The sequence below is a fragment of the Lycium ferocissimum genome, unplaced genomic scaffold, assembly GCF_029784015.1.
Source record: "Lycium ferocissimum isolate CSIRO_LF1 unplaced genomic scaffold, AGI_CSIRO_Lferr_CH_V1 ctg24277, whole genome shotgun sequence".
NCBI lineage: Eukaryota > Viridiplantae > Streptophyta > Magnoliopsida > Solanales > Solanaceae > Lycium > Lycium ferocissimum.
In genome coordinates, this window is record NW_026721531.1 from 1 (window position 1) to 5,603 (window position 5,603).

A 5,603-nucleotide genomic window follows, 5' to 3' on the forward strand; every position below is an offset into this window, starting at 1 on the left:
ACCACAGCTAGTATGTTGTCATTTATCTCATGTAATAGACAAGTTAACACATAAGACGTTGTTGCTTATTTTTTCACCTTTTTCCTCTAAAAGAAGTACTCCCACTGTTCCATTTTATATGACGTTCTCTCCTTTAGTTTGTTCAAAAAAGAATGACACCTTTCTATTCTGGAAACTCTTTAACTTCAAACTTCCCATGTTACCCTTAATGACATGCTCTTATAGCCATAGAAATGTCTTTTGATAAGTGCAAAAGGTCCTTTGTCTTAAACTCCACCTTTAGTCAAACATGTCATATATATAAAATGAACGGAGGGCGATGTACAAAAAGAACTGAAACAGATTATAAGGGAGAACGAACCTTAACATCCCCTCCTACTCCACCGTCTCATGCTGTGCTGTATCTTTGATTGTTTCATCATTTTCCCAACCTCCCTGCCATAACATGAGAGATACTTATATCTAAATCAGAGATTTTCTCTAATATAACAATCAGAGAGCATCAAAATGATACATTAAGAAGTTGTAAACCATGGATCAGTGGAAACCTTTGGAAATAAAAACCCTTTGCCTTTTCGGTGGACATAATGAGAAGAAATTCAAAGGCATCTTCATCTATCAATGATAACTCAGTGAAATCCTTATATCTGTGATACATCTCCACATGAAAATCATACAACAAAGGCAAAATCTAAAACGTGGTACTCAAAAAAGAAGAATACCGGGTTGCAGTAAATGAATTATGATGGAGCACCAAGTTATAATGCAAGTCGTAAGATGTCACAGAATACTCCACAAGCTGTCACTTCAATAAAAAAAATACATTTACTACTTTACTTTACAACTGTTGTTATCTTATAAAATGTTGTTTTACTACCATTTTCCTATCTGTACCAAGTTAAAACGTGGAGGTTCAATTTCCCATAGAAGAAGTAAAAGTGTATTGCTAAATTTAGAACACGATTGTCACCTTTCGACAAGAAAAGGTTTGATGCAGAACTGTTAAACTGAGTCATCTCACATAACGTTTTTGTAGTTATGTAATTGGTAAGAAACTTCTGGTTTGTCCATGATGAAAATTATTTAGAAATGGTGAACTTCAGTTTGTTATGGAGAGTATACGAGTGTAGGTTCTTTCTAATAAGATGGCCATCACAATAGTAAACATCAAATATCAACATTCAAGTTTAGTTCTATAAATTAAATCCAGAGTGCTCACTTGCTCAACATCTTCAGTCTCTTGCCAGTTCCCTCTGCTTAGTTAACTGTCGCAACCGCCGCATAAACTCCTCAACAGATGCACATGCCTGAAAAACCCACCAAAATTTATTTTAACGAACCGCTTTAGATCCAATTAAATTGTAAAAATAAGATGCTCATGTGGGTAAAGCAGTTCGATCGGCCATAAGGAAATTCGAGCATGGTTATAAATTACTTTTAAGAGCACTTTGATAGGAAAAGCCTGTGGAATATCAAGGATCTTCATTTTTTCTGTGACTGTATTAGTACTGCCTGCATTTCTTGAAATCTTTTCAAAATGACAGTGTAAACTTCTGGCATACATAACTTAAATAGTGGCTATTACTTCATCCTATATTTCCCCCAATTTTTCGCGTTATCTTTTCATTTTAGAGTTTACTAATTTTCAAAGTCAAATAATTGATTTGTGAGTACTTTTAGGTACTAATTGAATTAATGCGGCATGATTCCAGGATCTGATTAGAGCATCGAAAATTTAAACTTGTTGTTAGCCTTTAATTTACCTTGGTTAATCATGGCTCAGCAAGTGGAGACAAGGTGGAGAATCAATAGACAAAACTCACTGATGATGTCGATCACCCATTGATGTTCTGTCAAAAAGGAAAAAAATTATCAGTTTTGGAAGAATACTTTGTAGCTAATAGGAGAGAAAAACAAATCATGATGTATATTACCATGGTTAATCATGGCACAAGCGGAGACAAGATGGAGAATCAAATTAGTGAGGTCCTGTCAATAGGGGAAAGAAGAGAGAACAAAAAGGAGAATGAGAAGTAAAAAATTACTTATTGGTTTTGGAAGAAGACTTTGTAGCTAATAGAAGGAGAGAATTACATAAAAAGAACATAGTTTCACTATGAACTAGAGTAAAAACAAGTCATGAGGTATATTACCTATATTTAAGCTAAACTCCTGGGCTTGTGGGAAAGAGCTGCAGAGTTTCGGAAGAGACTGGCGCCTCCACTTGTTGCTGCAGATTCTCAAAGACAGAGTTCCCACAAATATTAGAATGTGACCTTTGTTTCTTACTAGACGAGCAACTGGCTTCATTGGTCAAGGAGTCATATCTGCTCCGCCTTATCCCAATGCAATGTTCTATTGGTTCATCATTATTTTCCCTCATTTGTAACAAGGCCTCAAGCTCAGGTTCATCTTTATACAACATATGTAAACCATATTCCTTCATTTTTCCAGAGAAAAATAACCTAATATGCCCATAGTCATTTGGTGTTTTCCATTATGCCATTGATGTATCCCATAAGCCAGCAAAAGGTACCAAGAAAAAATGAATAGCAGATTCTGACAGATATTTTGAATGGTTGGATAAGGCAAGTTTCAGGGTCATCCACGACATCCCATCAACACATAAGGGAATCAATTGAGCTGTGGTTTCAATTAAGTTGCCAGTGTAACATCCAGCAAATCCCAAGAAGTTATCAGGTACATACCAATTTTCAGGCAAATTGACTGATACACTTATATCATTTTCCTGATGGTGGAACCAACTTGGGATATTCTCCCCCTCGCTGGTAAACACTCTTAGTGACAAGGAATCTGCAGCGGAGATATCATGCTGCAACGATGAGATATTCTGAAACAACGAATTACAGATCGAATCATTGCTCCAATCTGCATTTATTGTATCTGATTGTTGTGGAAACTCTGGCAGCTGTGTAAGCCTCGTGCAATGTGACAAGTCCAAGTACCGAAGAGCAGCAAGTTGGGCTATGCTTCAAGGCAAATGCCCGAAATTGTTTCCAGTGAGATCCAACACTTCCAAAGAGGATAAGCATCCAATGTCTTCAGAGAGTCCTCCATCTATTAGATTGCAGTAACTGAGATTTAGAATTTCCAATGAGCGTAACCCTTTATTCACCGGAGGGAACACAAAGCACGCTTGTGATTTTTGTTTTGCAAAACACAAGAATTTAAGCTTGTTCAACCGGAAGATGGAAGACGGAGGTCGTGAAATCAGAGTACTATGGGCATTAAGCTCCTCCAAGTTTTCTAAATCCCCTATCTCTTCCGGCAAGCTTTCAAGTTTCGAGCAATACGACACATAGAGCTCCACCAAACTTTTCAACATACCAATGCTGCTTGGAAGAGCTACAAGGTGTTCCAAAAAGCTCAAATCTAGCTCGGTAATATGAGTTTGGTACTGAATAGATGATGCTAGTTCCCTTATCCCAGATAATCGCATCTTAATCTCTAACTCCGGCTTCATTCTTCCAAGGATTTCTGGAAATTTCTCTAAACTAGAGAAACCATATAGATTCAGAGATTGAAGAGATTCCACGTTAACACATGGAAACCTCTTAAGGCTTTCACAATAAAACAAATCTAACACAATTAGTTTCCTGCAATACCCCAGGGAATGGTGAACCTCTTTAAGATTACTACACTGTTCCAAACCCAAATACTTCAAATTTGGCATATCCATGAAATCTGGTGTTCGCATTAGGTTTCTAGAGCCGCTGAGATCTAGCTTTCGCAGAAGCGGAAAATGCAGCTATTCAGAACAGAAAAAGAATGAGATAGGAAAACAGGAAATGCCAGGTAAAAGAATTATCATGAAATTAGGATTTAGATTTGGCTATCTACCATTCATTTAAATGACCTGTGTTCCTAAAATGTACTATTGAAAAATAATTTACTCCCTCAAACGAAAAATGAGTAACCTCATTTGGATTATGAGAGTCAACACAATATTTTGTGTGAAATTAGAAATTGGCTTCCAAGTGGGATATTTTCTTGCTTCTTAATATACAATGCACGTTTTAACCCAAATTTTACATTTTTTAAATTTAATCTTTAGCTGTAATGGCTATTTGTTTCGATCGTAAATTTTTTCTTTTTTCGAGGATCAAATCTATAGCAAAAAAACTTGTGTAGAACTCCAAACAGAAAAGTTGCGCCAAATAATAGATTTCTAACTGCATATTTCTTTTTGTTTCTTCTTTAGATGTAGTGATTATTTATTTCAATAGTGTATTCTTTTGTCAAAATAATGGAGTTCCAATTGTTTTTTTTTCTTTAGAGGTAATGACTATTTATTCTAATTGTGTATTTTCTTTTTTCGGGTCAAATCTGTAAAAAATAAATGGCTGGAGTTTCATTATGTTTATCCAAATAAAAAAAGATTTAGCAAGGTAGTAGAGTTCTAACTGTGTGTTTCTTTTTATTTCCTCTTTATATTCCATGACTATTTATTTTAGGGGAAAGATCATCTATACCTGTTGGAAAGAAACTAATTATCCGAGCCTACCCCCACTACTTTCCTACCCCCAGAAAAAATCAAAACTATTTACTCAAGATGCCCCCAAATTATGCTATCAACATGGTATATAAATATACTGAGATGGTATCATGAATCGCTTGAGTCCTTCTCTTAGTCATCCATGATAGAATCTTAGTATATAGGAGTTTGTTGATATATATAGGTCAAAAAGTCAAGAACGAGAAGTACTTCACACTGTAGATTACTGCATAATTATGATAAAGGGACTAAGCACATAAATCAAACTCCTGAAGAACCACTCAAAATATTATCTATGTAACAATGTCATTTTGTAATTAAATTAATAGGAACTATCCCTTCTTACTGATAGAAACATATCTAATTATGAAAAGTTTATTTAAGATTCCGTTTGACTCATTTTTAGGTACAGATTCTTTGTTCTATAGTAGAATATGTGTAGCTAGTCTTCATAAACTATTCCCTCCGTTTCAGCTTATTTAACTTACCTTAATTCATGTTTTGCAAAGGCATCTGCAAAGCTCTTACTTTGGATCGAACATGTGATGGATCCATATCAAAAAAGGTGGGTCCATAACCATAAATGACAAGAATTTGGAACAGAAGAAGAGACCAAGATGTAACAAAAATTACCGTGTGTGTGTCCTCCAGGAAAATTCCCAATTTTTACTAGGGATTTAACAAAAATTACCTTGGGATAGAAAATAGTGAAATGTATAGTCATGAAATCCTTTGAAAATCCAATTTTGAAGGCTTGCAGTCCGTCTTCTTCTAGCTATCATCGCCTAGTGTAGTCCAATTGTGGGTCTTGAGGCTCAATTGCTTGTACGTTCACCTTGCTTCTTTAAATACCAAATAAAGAAAAATAAACAAATTATCCTTTGAAGATATTTAAAATGTGAGTTTTTTTCTAGTTTTTATATTTATTTTAAAGATTCTTTCTATTACTTAGTGTAAGGAGAAATGGGGATATTGAGAATCGAACCAACATTTATGATCCTCTTAATGCTTTGATCTTGATTGGAATTCTACTAAGGGTGTGTTTTGTACGAAGAAAACGTTTTTCCAGAAAATATTTTCTCAGAAA

At 35.1% G+C, this 5,603-nt stretch overlaps 1 pseudogene; it reads right to left on the reverse strand.

Moving 5' to 3' along the window:
• Positions 1 to 6: 6 nt before the first annotated feature.
• On the reverse strand, positions 7 to 3,769 carry LOC132043419 (TMV resistance protein N-like; annotated as a pseudogene).
• Between the last annotated feature and the right edge of the window lie 1,834 nt (positions 3,770 to 5,603).